At 37.0% G+C, this 15,552-nt stretch overlaps 1 long non-coding RNA gene across 1 annotated transcript in view; it reads left to right on the top strand.

The window, feature by feature from the left end:
• The first annotated feature begins 559 nt into the window (after positions 1–559).
• The window catches only part of LOC108787860, a 352,900-nt gene continuing 337,907 nt past the window's right edge, over positions 560–15,552 (top strand). Inside the window, exon 1 of the long non-coding RNA XR_001941298.1 lies at positions 560–598. This is a non-coding gene — a long non-coding RNA (uncharacterized LOC108787860). The remainder of the gene's footprint in view (positions 599–15,552) is intronic.

Raw genomic sequence — 15,552 nt, 5'->3', positions numbered from 1 at the left:
TGATTTCAGCCGATGTACGGCTTGCTTCAGCTGTCTTCGGTTCAGCTGAACATGTAAGCTGTGCAGGACAGCAGGCAGTAGGTATGTACAAGATTTTGCTCTTAACCAATGTGTATGTAATGTTACTTTATGAATAGGAACTTTGCATTCCAGGGAAACAGAGGAGTTTTACTGGCAAAACTAATCTTGCTCCATATTTGCCAATGTAGGGGTGTGAGAAGTAGGATAGTCCCCAGGAATTGTAATATTATTATGATCTTTCCCAGGTACATTTAAGATGATGACAATGTGACAAAGAGAAAAGAACATAATAAGACTGTTAAACATTGCTCTAAAACAATTAACTCCAAGAATTTTTAGTAGTTATTACAATCATAACCAATTTTCTTTTTATGAATCTATCCTAACCAGCGTTTTCCATTAAAATAGTTGGCTTTCATTGATTCACCACATGTACATTATTATTAATTACTTTAAGTATTGATCTGTCATGTGGCTTGTTTATGTGGTGTGTCTGTTTAATTTCCTGCTGATTTAATAGGATTTGTTTTATTTACAGGTCCTGGGGTTTTACTGCACTTTAAAACTACAATTCCAGGTAAGATTAGTCACTGTCATTGTTTAACCATACATTATAGTGTTATGAATAAAACAGAATTTAACTTTGATACTCTTACAGCTGTTTTGAAAGGCATTCTACTTCCTTTCGTTGTACTCACATTAGAATTCTTTGTCAGTAAATAAAAAGAAAACATAAATAAAACAGAATAATATTAATTACACAGTTACAATGATGGACTGAATAAATCTTTCTTCAGGGTATATTTACTTTTTAATGCAACTATTTAATTCATTTTGTAGAAATATTGGTCATCAGTATTTCTATTTGCATCATTTTTTAGAAATAGTGTAATCAGTATTTGCATACACATGGCTTTCACGATAAAATTTTTATACAAGCATAAAGTAATAGACTTAATGCTGAACCTCAGCACATATAAAACACAGTTTATTTCAGTTTTGTTCTACATAGAATTAGCACACGTGCCTGGATCTGTCTATACATTAGCTTCTTGTAACCCACTGCACAGAATGGGAGAGGGAGTTTTAGAACCCTGTGCCAAATATGGTTCTTTTGCATTGCACTGGTATGCTTACTAGAGGAGAAAGCAAAGGTTAGGGCAGATCATAGACCTGGATGTACTGGTTAACTGAAACAGTCTGCAGAGAGGTCCAGAACCATGCTAACCTTTAAGACAAGAGTGACTAGATTACAAGACTGGCTTAACAAATCTGCAACTTTTTTGTCATGTAAATTGGTTCACATGTAGGTTTTTCAATCATTAAGGACTTGAAACATATTAGAACAATGGTATTGTTTAGAAACATAATACTCAAATACATGTATGGTTTTTCCAGAAAAGATATAGCACGAATATTTTTCAAGAATTATGGTTGACAGTTGATGGGACATACAGTTGAGGGAATAATGAATGGATGAATGATAAAGTGCCATTGAAACTATGTGATCCACTGTGATTGTATTTTGCTACATGGAGGAGATGGCCAAAACATTGCTGTGTTTACATTTAAGCTGTATTTACCTTTACTCTAACTCTATGCAAGGACTGAAAGCAAGGAAGGGATCTCCACCAAATACCATAACTTTTGAATACATTTTTAGTGCCATGAGCCATACATTATTATTTTTGTACTGTACTTATGTAATCAATGGAGATTACAAACCACTAGAAGAAGGCAATCTCTCCATATGTTTAGGCAAGACATCCTCACCCCCTATTAACTGTAATTCTACCCAAGCAACTGTGAGAAGTAGATTGGACATTACGATGAATTGCTGATACCCTACTTGTCCTGGGTACTAAACGTAAAATATTCTCACAGTAGATACACTAAGTCAGAGGGCACCTTTTTTTTTAGCATGCCAGTTTTTATTGAGTATAAGGTAATGCAAACATGTTCAAGTATCGGCATGTATCACAGAGCCGGTACCAGTATGCAGACTGTACCTGAGAAAAGCTGACAGAAATACAATACCGATCGAAATAAGGATAAAGAAAAACATTGCACTGAAAATGCGCTACAGCCATGTAGCGTCTCTAGTGAGAGAGCCATAGAAATAGTACAGTGGGTAGAAGACAACCTCACCACTATAAAGGTAATCATAGGATATATCGGGGTTACTATATACCATATACACTGTAAGGTGATGGGAAAAATGTTCGAATGAAGGGGACCGTGGGTCAATGGACATCCAAAGGGCCTAGGGAATTCTTTAGTTTCGCTTCAAGATACCATTTGGATAGTCGAAAAATGGACATCAAGTCTTTCAACTGTTGTAGCGATATAGGCCACCTTTTTAAAGCAGTTTGTGAATATGCCAGTGCATTGCAGTGTAGTAAAATGCACTATTAATGGCTCCTGGAAGTGAAGACACTACTTTATGGCAAATGCAAGTGGTTAATACACATCTGTTATGGTAAGATATACCTTTTTGGGGTAATATCAATGCACAGACATATTTCTGAACAATTTTAAATTCACTAATGGCTTGTCCTTTTCAAGTGGTGGTTCTATGCACCTATTACTTCCTATGCTGCTGGTGAATGGATGATCACAATTGGCGTTTGAATGTCATTGTGATAGTGAATCAGGTTGCATGAATCACAAAGATTTATGGAGCAGATGCTTTCCTTGTTTTCAGTCCTTATCTGCAGGTACAGTGCAGACATAATTATGCCTAATGTAAGCATCACAATGATTATACTGTTCTGGGTTTGTAATGGCAACTCTCAAGTCACAGGGAAGGAAAAGGTAAATGTTACAGTTCAGTTATCCTGTATGTTTTCCAAATATTTTTGCTTCTTTAAAATATATATATATTAGCTCTCTAAACCAATTATAAACATATCACCTGAGTTACAAGCTATCCTATTTCTTAAGTTGTAAAGGAAACTTGTAAAGAGAGAAATACAGGGACTGCAATTGCTGACCTTTTTCTGTGAATATGAGCTGCCTGTCTTAGCCTTTAGTAAAGTTCTAGTTAACTGGCCTGGAACAAGCATGCAGATTAGAAAGTAAGAGTGGAACGTCAGAATTCCTGCCCAAATATGTGCCTCAGAAAGCTTTGAAGCCATTAGATCAGCATGAAAGCCATACAGCTAACATTTTCAGGAGGAGAGGTAAGCAATGACAGCCTCCCTATTAATTTCAGTATTGGTTTCCCTGAAATAAGAATTGTTGTAAAATAAGTTATTGTCTGAAATTGTGGTATGTGGCCTCAAAGCACTATGCTTCTATCCTGTATAATGTTTGGCATCTGTTAACTTTCCTTAGTAAGCATAGCTTAAAAATAAAAATAATAATAATTATTATCATTATTATTATTCAGGATTTATATAGTGCCAATAGTTTGTGCAGTGCTTTACAAAATGGGTAGATACATTACAGTTACAATACAATTTAAATACAGCAGATTTAAGAGGGTCAAGTGGTATAATAATATTATACACTAAGGGTTCCTCCTGTTCACATTTGATCTCACTTCTTGACCCTTGTGTTTATGCAAAGGACAATGCCTAAAAAAGCTTAAACTATTGTCAGAAACTATATATTGTACAAATAAAATTATGGAAGAGGGAATTTCATGTTTAGTTATTGTTTTCATTTGAGTTGTTCATATGCAAGAGATTGTGTAGCACAGGTAGTCAGTAATGCCAGGTCATTATTAAACAATTGTGAACAGGAAATTATCTAAGATGGAATATACACATGGATAGTCTGTTTACAAAAGCCATGCTGGTTAGCATACATTGATGCCAAGAAGGTGGAGCCAATACCATTCAATACATTAGGACAATAGGTTCACAAACACTGCTAAAGGATAATAAAGGCTGGGTCACGTAAAATGGTAACTATGGGGATTTTTTTAGCCAATGCAGCAAAGATTGTAGAATGACTTGAAGGAAATGCAGTATGCATAATTAAACACTAGGCCTTTGGAAGCAACAACATTTGCAGCATATCTTTGACCACACAGGAAAAATTCTATAGTTATCTATGTAAGGTCAGAGGGGGTTTAAATGTGTGCATCTGACAGCTGCAATAGCACACTGCTGAAAGCCAGCTGCTACGTGATACACTGTGATTATTTGCAAAAGAGTCCATATTGAACCTTTTATCACACCCACAAAAACTATAATGTGTATGACCATACATAAAGTTTTCAGAATCCAGAAAAGAACCTGGGAAAACAACTGCACATAAGTAGTACTTATGTACTAACACTAGTGCATTGGCTGTGTAGTGTTTTCAACGTCAAATTGTTCATGATTGCTTTTTTATATTTTTGTATATTTTTGTTATACATAGAGATTTGGTGATTCGCCACTAGAGGGATCATTTTATTTAATTGCTATATGCTTAAAAGGACTGCTTCCATAATTTAGCAGTAGCTTCCATGTCTGTTTCACTCATTGGGGGTGATTTACTAACCTAAACACACACACACACCAGGTGTGTGTGATTTTCACACAGCAAAACGTATTTATCAACCAAAAAGTCTCTAAAAGCATATTTCCACTAATGCCATATATGGAAAAATCATGCACATGATGCATATATAATGCTGCTTCACAGTTTAGACAAAAATGGTTAGCTCATGCATTTACATTCCTGGATTCATCAACGCAAGCAACATAACATAGAGCTAATTTACACCACATTACCCTGCAATTCATTGCAGGGCTTTGCACAACACACCTGCTGGGTGTGTACACACTACAAAGGTGTTTCGATTCCTCCCATAGATCATGCTGGGAGGGAACACACTACAGAGGTGTATACACGTTCGTGGTGTGTTTAAAAGGTTAGTAAATCAACCCCATTGTTTCCAGTTGTTCAGTAGACTTACAAGGGATCATTTGCAGGTGTACATTTTTCAGTGTTCACTTTCAACACTCAGTCATGTGCAGGTTTTTTCTCAACAGTAAATAATTTGCATATAATTATATATGATTAGGTTTTTTAAGGAATTTATTTTGCATATAAATAAATTATTAAATTCAAATTAAGTTTTACTGAGATAAGTGGGCTCCTTCAGTAAATCCACTCCTTGCATTGTGAGGAAGAGCTGTATGCACAACCATTTTCAAGCAATGTAAACTTAAAAATAATCTTGAGTAAGCAATGAGGAAATACAGGACAGCAAAAAAAAAGTCATTGAATTTGCTGTACTCTTTTGTATTCATAACCCACTAATTTTCTCATTAAAACTAACAACAAAGAGATGTTTGGTAAAATTTAAGTTTGCAAGGTACCTTGCTACTCTATATGAGACCATAGAGGTGCTTTAGGTAGTAGGAAAATCCCAAGAATATAAAGGTCAGTTGTATTTTCCATAGTTTATCCAAGGCACATTATCTAACATGTTTGAGAGTTCTGACTTGGGTATACAGAAGTGACAAGCAAGCTGTACCGTACATGTTTGTATTAAAGGTTCCTGGCAAATTTAGATTAAAACATATGGTCTGCTGCCCTTCATTCGCTCTTTACATTTACTCAGCAGTACAAACATTTGATTTTAATTTGGCTTCATTCTGTAACCAAGTATTTGTCACCAAATAATATCTCATAAGAATGCTATACAGACTGTTTTAATTAAATGGCCTATAGAAGCACATTGTAATAGAAAAAATAGCAAATTCTAAAATATAGTTTTGATTTATTTTAAATGGTGTTGCTAAGAATGCTACTGTGCACACTTTTTTTGTATAAAAAAATATTTAGTGTAATTTAGCTGCTATATATCGCACAGTGTGAAAACACAAAAAAAGGAAGCCAACACTGTATTCTCCCACGCTAGTGTTTGGTGTTTGAGGTAAGGAACGCAAGTCACTTTTCTTAAAATTTTTGTGAATTTGGGGTTCTTCAATCCCCCTTTAACCTTGAATTCCACAACATGCTTTTGTAGTCCTTGCCATGATAGATTTGTAACTTTTGTTGTGATGGCAATCCAAAGTAGCTAAAGAACCACTCCAGGCTTTAAGCATTGAAATCGAAACTGAAAAGATGTTTTGCTATGCAAATCTTATAGACAGATTTTTTTAATGAATGCAGATATCAAAATCTTAGCTAAGGTATTGGCACATAGACTGTCTAAAATAATACATTCTTTGATAGTTCCAGATCAAATGGGCTTTAGTAAATCGATCGCCATGAATATTCGCAGAGCATTGCTTAATTTGCAAGTTCCTATAGATGATCCTGGAGGTAGAGCCCTTTTATCACTTGATATAGCAAAAGCCTTTGACAGCCTAGAATGGCGTTTATTGTGGGAAGTTCTTAATTCTTTTGGTTTTGGTCCTAACTTTTTGAGGGGGATGCAAGTGCTTTATGCCAGGCCGACATCTAGAATTAGGGTGAATTCACTACTTTCAGACCTCTTTTTGTTACAGAGAGGCACAAGACAAGGGTGTCCATTATCTCCCCTGCTGTTTGCATTAGCTGTTGAACCCTTGACGGTTTTAATTCGCTCATCTCTGAATATTAAGGGATTTAAACGGAGCCTGATAGAAGAGAAATTATCACTCTATGTGGATGATACGCTATTATTTCTTCTTGATACACAAACCTCATTGTTACCACAATGTCACTCATATCGGAATTTAGTTGTTATTTAGGATTAAAATTCAACTGGAATAAATCTTATCTCCTTGATCCCATACAAATCTCTATACCGCGTGAAGCTACACATATCCCAATGGTTAGTTCGTTTCTATATCTGGGTACACAAATTACATCTAACCCTTTAGATTATTTAGAGATTCATTTATTTCCTGTTTTGAATAAGCTTAAATCACAAATGCAGGTATGGAATAGACTACCTCTATTAACCACTTCAAGACCAGGTGTTTAGACCCCCTTCCTTGCCAGGCCATTTTTCAGTATTCAGTGCTGCGGTACTTTGACTGACGTTTATTCCGTCATGCAACGCTGTGCAGAAATTAATTTTATACCATTTTTTGGGGACAGATAGTACTTTCTTTTGGCGGTATTTAAACACCACTGGGGTTTTTATTTTTTACTATAATTAGGAAAAACTTTTTTTACATTATGTTAGGAAACATTTATTATTACCCAGTTTTTTTGGTAAAATATGAAAGATTGGGTCACGTCGGGTAAATAGACACCAAACATGTCAAGCTTTTAAATTGCGCTCACCCACAAAATCGCAGAAAACTACCATACCCAAAATTGGCCATAGGCGACGCTTTAAAAGCTTTTACCGCTCATCAGTTTAGTATTTTCAGTGATTGATGGCCCTAGACTTATTGCTCTCACTCCGACGTTCGCGGCGATATGTAACATGTGCGGCGTAATGGGCGCAATCGTCTTTTTTGCACATATACGCCCCCAACGCATGTTTGCATGCGTGTATGTATGGGTGGGGACATTAAAAAAAAAATGTTTTTTATTCTTTTTTATGTGTAACTTTAAATTTTGGGGAACTTAAATTTTTTTTTCCTTTTTTGCGGAAATGATGTATTATACAACACTTCCACATTACCTTAACTGCTATATCTTCTCCAAAACTCTCCTTGCTGGGTACCCAATCGATTCTTTTTAAGATTAAATTCAATATTCAGAGAATGTATTTGGAAAAGTAAGACACCACAAATTATACTAGAAACTTTACAATATTCAAAAGAGAAGGATGGACTGGCAAAACCCAATTTATGGTTGTATTTTCTGGCAATGCAGTTACAGCATGTAGTGGGATGGGAGCAGCCAAAAGAGCATCTCCAGGTTTATTATATTATTAAGTACCAATTTAGCGGGTATGATCCCCTATACGCCTTAGACAACACTCAATATGCAGAGGTCTTGGTATCTGGACCAACTATACGGTTAATAGGTAAAGTAGGGTGAGCTTATAATAAATTACTTCCAGAGGCATTTAAACTTTCAGGGTTTGCTAAATGGAAAAAGGCCGGCATATGGACTCTGGCACAAACTTATGAACAGGGTTTCTTATGTTCCTTTCAGCAGTTGCAACATGAGTTTTCCCTTAATAATACACAGTTTTATCAATATTTACAGTTAAGACATGCGCTATCAGCTCATCCTAGTATTACTACTGTTCAGGTTGACTCGCTGGAGTTAATGGATAAACTATTTCAAGCAAATTCTACAAAGGCCCTAATTTCAAACATATGTGGCTTACTGTTAAATACATTTCTACAGCAATTTCCTCTAAACTGTAGACATGGCAGGGAATTAGATATAGTGAGATTAGAAGATGAGCTAAGGGACGCAATTAAAAGGTCAGTTCAAAGGACATCTCTATCTGCTACTCATAGATTGATTCGACTGAATATCTTCCACCAAACTGAATTTCTTTTTAAGATTGGTATCAGATCTGATTCAAAGTGTTCTAAATACGGGGTGGAGCCAGGCTCATTGATACACTTGCTGTGGCGCTGTCCGAAATTAGTAAGCTATTGGGATTCAATAGTAAGTTGTATAAATGGGACTTTTAGGACCGGAATCCATTTTCCCCCTTGTATGTATTTTCAAGGTTTTTGATCAATTGGAATGGCAACATTATAAGGTGCTGGCTGTAGAAAGAGCACTATTTGTGGAACGTCGGGTTCTTGTACTTAAATGGACGGATGAGTCTCCCCCGTCCAAGGTGGAATGGTTGGCAGAAATTAACTGTGTATTTGATTTAGATTAAAAAATACTTTTCAACATAGAGGATTGTCAGAGAGTTTTCTTAGAATTTAGGAAAATGGTCTAAAGTGAACTTTGCTCACTAATGTATTTACATATTTTGCAACAGCAGCAAAAGCAATTTAAAGCTTTGTTCACACTATGAGGGGGGTTACTAAAACTGGAGCAGAGAGAATCTTGAGCAGCTGTGCATAGTAACCAATCAGCTTTTATCCTCAACTGGCTCACTTAGGCTTAAATATAAAAAAGCTAGAAGCTGATTGGATGCCATGCACAGCTGCTTCAGATTTCACACCATGGTGCAGGTGTGATCCGCACACATACTGCTCTTTTTCACAGGGCACTGGCAGTGGCGCGGAACTACCAGGGTCGCAGAGGTCGCGGCCGCGACCGGGCCCTGGAGTTCCGCCACTTGGAGGGGGCCCAGGACAGGAGGAAGGGGCCTCTGGTGCATGCTGATTACCAGGATATTTATTATCCCGGTAACCGCTAATGTCAGTCCCGGGACCTCTTCCTCCTGTCCTGGGCCCTACATGCTTCACACTGCTCCCCTCACCTTGTTCCGGGCGCAGCGTGAAGTATCATCCAGCCAGGCAGCAGCCAATGAGTGGGAGTGGTTTAATCCCCGCCCCCTCATCACACAGAACTGCTGCCCAGTGCTGAATAGAGCTGCTGCGGACACGAAGGGGGAGACCGAGACAGGTAGCTGGAAGTATGAAGGAAGGTGACATGGGGTCCGGGAGCGGAAAGCTGGAGACATGAAGGGGGAGATAATGGGGAGCTGGGGGCATGAAAGAGGAGAGTGTTTTTTGTTTTTGTTTTCCCTTGTCTAAATTTTGTTTGAAAAAAAAAAAATCTAATGTGTTTCATCTTGGGGGGGATGGATTCTTGCATCGGGGCCCTGAGGTCACTAGTCACGCCACTGGGCACTGGGCCACACTGCAGGTTACCGCACCACAGTACATTGTGCTGCTGTGTGGGTACTTTAATGGAGCATACAGTGTGATGCACTTAGACGGTGCAACATACTGTAAGTCCACCAGACCTGTCAGAACATACTAGTCCATCCCCTAAAACTGAGCATGTTAGTGGGCAGGCTAGTGTGAACGGGCCCCAAGACAAGCCTTCAGGTAGACAAACAAGCTAAATCATGTCAGCCCGCCATGATTTAGCTTGTTTGTTTGAAATGCCCGCCACTGTAGGCATTTCTTACCAGACATGTTTCATTTCATTCCACATTAATATTTCTACGAATTTCGTTACATTCGGACATTCAGATGCGAATACTAACAAATCCGAATGTACATTTAGCAAAAAATTGGATCTGTACAAATTTAATTCAAATGAGACTAAATCAGACATGTGACTGTTCTCTATCCAATCAAATTTTTTTGGCTGTTGGGGTTCCAATACAGGTACGGTCATGTGACTTCCTGTTGTGGAGTCGAGAGAGTCGATAAGAGCAGTAGGACAGCAGATCGTGACAGAACTAAAATGACCAAAAAGAACCCCTAAAATAATTAAGTTCATTATAATTCAAGTACCACATCCAAATAGATCTGAACCGAAAATTAGGATCGCTCCGAAACAAAAATTCGGTTGGATACGAAATTCAAATAACTAACTGAATCGAATTGCGGATCGCAAATCCAAAAAAGGAAATTTAAATTTGGATCAATCCGAAAGTAAACAATTTTTTTTGCGCGGTTACATGTCTATTTCTCACCTGTTAGAAACCAGGAGTTTTTGTTGTGATCTTTGAGAATCTTTGAGTATGAATTCACAGTACCTGATGTTAGAGAGGACAGTACCTATAGTTAGAGAGGTCAGTGAAGGCTTGTTTTGAAGCTTTATTCCTACTTGTTAAAAATATGTAAAGACTTAAACATCCATAGTTTGAGCAATGGTGCACTTTAAAGTATAGGAAACACTCCATAGGTAAGTGTACACAGTATCACTAAAAGAGCAAGAACCCTCAGTTTGAGGGTTGGTATAATACCTTTTCTAAGTTTGAGCAGCTGGTCTGTTCACATGATGAGCAAATTAATATTAGGATGAGCTCAAATCTTTTCCATTGACACAAAGTTGGACTTTATAAAGCATTTTGGATTTTTGTTTCTAAAAGGTGTTTTGATAGAAATAGCTATACATATATTATATATTGGATATACTCATCAGATATTTTTTTTAATTGCATGGTATTTAAATAAACATAATCAAAAGCTCAATGACCTGCTATATGACATAGCAATGAATCAATATTTGTTTCTGATAGGTGAAAGCTGCTAACAAAATATTTATTTCATGTTATATTTGCATGTTAAATGCTACTATGCATTATATTGCATTTTTTACTGATATAGATTACTTTGTTTAATTCATTAACAAAGTGTGCCTTTGCTTTGAAGTATACTAAGTAGCTGTCCAAGAAATCATTGCCCTACAATGTTATGCTATTTATATGACATTGCAGCCAAAATAACACTGTGCTTAAAGTGGCCTATCTGTGATGTAAGTGTTGAGCTGGGGCATCAAAAGAGGAGCAAAATTGAAATGTAAAATTCCTTTTAAAAAAGGGCTTTTCTTTTCTAAGCTATAAACCTTATATTTTCACTTTCTTGGCTTCACTTTCTATAACTGGGATTTAGCTATTTCTTAAATAATGTATTCAACTAAATTCTGTTTACAAAAAGGGTTCAAATGTTGCATGACTAATATGAAAATAAGTTATCCATGTCAGAAAAGCAGCTGTCTGCAGAAAAACACACCTGCCACTAGTTTGTTGTCAGCAGTGAGTTTCTAACTGCATAAGACTGGATCTAAAATGTGTCCTATGACATTTCAAAGCCAACATATTTGCAAGGCCAAGTGTACATACAGTATATTTCAGTGGTAATTAATTTTTTGTCTGTTTTGGGGACTATACTGAGAAATACATTTACAGATGAGGTCTATAGGGTGTATGACAGTCAAAAATTAAACCAGATTTGTGGAAACTGACAGATTTATCAAGTCCATAAATCTAAATGACCCACAGGGTGTCATGCCATATTAATGTAAAATTGTCCTGCCTTTTAGTGAATCTTTACCTTTTGGGTAAAATATTAAACCATTTTTAAACTTAAAATACAAATAAGAATGTAAAAACGCAGGTGAGTTACATAAATGAAGACCTTTTTTATCTGCCAAATGGATCTGTAATTCTGAGTAATCAGACTTGTAATCCTAAAACTTCTGAAAGATCACACAGTTTATACAGCAGCAGTAGCCCAGCTTGGTCTTGAAAACACCCCCCTTTATTGGACTGGACAATAAAGCAGCAGCAGCACAGTTATGAGTCATTGGGGTTGATTATTCAAATGGCAAATAAGCTGTTAACTTTGCAAGGGAATTTGCACTCTGCAGGGGAAGAATAGTAAATGAGGCAAAGCTCTGCTGACTTCCATCATCCAATCATGTGCACTCAAAAAATGTTTTCTTTTACATTTTCCTTGCACATGATTGGGTATTCTTTGCAAAGTTGAATTTCTCCCCATTCATGAAGCTATGGTAAACTTCCCCTGCAAAGTGCAAATTCCCTTGCAAAGTGAACAGCCTATTTAGTAAATCAACCCCATTAACTATTTTATATTTGCTATCTTACTGAAAGGGGGCTTGAACTGTGGAAGCTTCATGCAAAAATGGCAAGCAGAGAGCAAATGATCAGTCGCCAGTATTGCCTATAGGCTCCCTTCAGCTGATCTTTTCCCCAATATTGACTTTCAATGACTTATACTGCAACGTGTCTCTGTATGGAGACAATCATCTTGGTAGCAGAGCAGAGCTTTGCTTTTTTATGTCAGAACTGCCTCCTAACTGGTGATCTGATAACTGGTGTGTTAATGATCAAGGAGCAGGAGATGTTCACAAAGTACAGATCCACAGAATGATAGAATTAGGAGCCCGGGGGTGCATGCAGTCCATGTCCTAAGACAAAGCTTCCTCTTCAGCAAGGAAAACTGAGCAGCATTGTAGTTTCAAATCTCACTCAAAATTTCCTGAGACTAGCAGTCACAGAAAACCATGCCTCTCACACAGTAGATATAGAACTATAAAGCTGTAGGCAGTGGAGTGCCGAGGCACACTAACATGTCAAGGGACTGTACTGCTATTTTTCAGGAGGGATTTAAGAAAAAAGCTACATATTTCAGGGTACTGAACTTAGACACCATTAATGTTTATGGATGTTTTCTATAACATAGCTTCACTGTTAAATTCAGGTCCACTTTAAAAATGCATATATGGCTTTTTTTTTAATGAATGCACACCTACATAACTGAATTAATTGGTATTTATATGTCTGCTTGGAGTTCAGCTTTCTGGGCAGAGAATTATGATTATGTGATAGAATATTACTGCAAATAGAAAATGCTAATAATGCATTATGAGCTGTGGAAAATAAATTAAATGTCTTTAATAAACTGTTTTTATGGGGAAAATATATTTATACTATATGTTATGTACTGTTAACTATTTTGTCTCTGCAGCAGATAGGATAAAAATCCTTTTGTACAGGTTACACCCCTTGTAATATGCAATTATTTTAGACTAAACTACTTCTATAATGGGCCATTAGGCACAACATGAGGTCTGCTTTGTATACAGGAATACTTTTTTATTGAATAGATCTCCAAACAAGACAAAGGATTAATGACTTAATGTTTCTTGAACCACCGTGTGTTTTCAGACTCATCTCAAAACTCTATGTTCCCCCTATGGTTCATTTGCTGATTTAGTCACAAATGCTCAGAGCTGGCCAGAAAAAAAAGAAACACAATAGGGAAAAAAGTGTTACAGTTTAAATTTTTAAACTTGGTGATGCCCCTACTGCTTTATATATATATTGTAGAGGACGGCAAGGCTGGGTCCTGGATGGGAGATATATATCTCCACTGCTTGGGTGGTGGTCCCTTTAAGGGCCACCACAGGGTTAACCTTCCTGCCCCAGGAAGGGGTTTAAAGGTCTTCAACTCGCAGAGAGGAGTGTGGGAGTTGAGGAGGAACTGATCAGCTGTGGCTGTGAGAGAGACCTGCTGTAGGGCTGTATTGCTGTGCTGACAGGACTTATATTCCTAGGAAGGGATTCCCCCAGGTTTGGGCCTTTTTCCAACAAGTCGGTGAGACATCTTTATGTTTTGTTATCTGTGCCGAAGATTTGGACTGTTACTTTGAGTTCGCTGAAGCTAAGCGTGTATTTTGTGTTTACCATTTTTGGCTGCCCTGCAAGAGGAAAATAAAAGCTTTTGTTTATTCAAAACCCTCTGTGTGAGTGCTCTGTGAGCTCCCCAACATCACAACTGGTGAAGAATGCAGGCAGCCAAAAACGGTAAACACAAAATACACGCTTATCTTATGCTTACCTGAACCTTTGCAACCAGCTTGTTGTTAGACTGGTCCTGGCGCCCTCTGCCTCTCCCCTGCAGCGGTGTAAGGTCCTGTGAGTCTGTGTATAGAATATACAGTGATACAGTGTATCCTGTGATACAGTCTATAGGATGTAAGGATGCCGAGGGACATTCCAATACTGGAGCAGAGGAAGAGATCCAGGGACCAGTCTAACAGCCAGCTGGCTGCAAGAATCAGGTGAGTATAACTTTTCTATTTTCACCCCTAGATGAAAATGATTACTTAACTATTGGAGTGTGGGGGTAGCCCCACTGCAAGGGTTAAGGATAATTTTGACCAGAGTTCTTCATTAAGATAATTTTGACCAGAGTTCTTCATTAACACTGCATTGTGTATTGCTTAAAAGTTTTAGAATATAATTGCACAACATGTTCTCATTTGGTATTTTACACTCTAATTTGGCATTGCACACTGATCAATATTGAATATTGATGACAAGATTTTTGTTATTTGTAGGGGAACCATTTGAACCTCTAAAATATGTTGGCTTTTTAGGATACAAGATTCTAAATAAAATAAATTTGGTTTTTACACATTCTGTTTCTGGCACTTTCTTCTTTACCCATCTGGCCCTTGAGCAATACAAAATTAGCAGAGGTTTTACCCCTCCACACCAAAAACAAAAAAAAAATGTTCACTCCCATAGCATATTTCATTATATAATGTTTTGGGTTTATACTTTTTTTTAAATATGTAATTCAGGAACATTTACTGAAAAAGTTAGACATGGAGTTTTCTTGTTCTTTTATTTTCTCATTTCCCTATTAACTGCTCAAGGTTTTTTTATGTTGTGCCATTGATATGTTGTACTTTATCAAAGCCACTAAGCAATTTAAATGTTTTAGCTCATTACTTTAGATGGACATCATGGGTCATTTAGAAGCCAATGAAAATATTTAAATCTTCCATTAGTCTTCTCAAGTTTAAATTACAAATCAAGGTCCCAGCATTTTTCCATCTGCAGTGCAGCACTGTGCACCATAGATTATGCATTATTAAATAACAAACTGCAACCACTCACAAGTAGGAATTTTACCTTAAAGATGAAGGTGATTTATTTTATGTAACTAATGCTAATTAGTGTAAATCCTATGAAGATAGATTCAGTAAACCAACTGTAAGCATTGCTCATGTCACTGCTGATGTGACGGTACAGTTCCATGTAACCAGATCATGTTAAAACTGCTTATTTGGAGAGAGATTATTTTCTTAGTAAGCAGTGAAAACAGCAGCTGTAGAAATGTAATATAGAATAACAGGTCCACCCATTATATTTACCGCTAAGCATTTTCCAATTGCAAACACTTATGGAAAGCATTAAAATGATTCCATACAGTATAATTTTTAACATTT

Source organism: Nanorana parkeri, unplaced genomic scaffold, assembly GCF_000935625.1.
Source record: "Nanorana parkeri isolate BGI_ZX_2015 unplaced genomic scaffold, ASM93562v1 scaffold288, whole genome shotgun sequence".
Lineage (NCBI taxonomy): Eukaryota > Metazoa > Chordata > Amphibia > Anura > Dicroglossidae > Nanorana > Nanorana parkeri.
The sequence above is the reverse complement of the archived record's forward strand: the minus strand, read 5'-3'. Positions and strand labels throughout refer to the sequence as shown.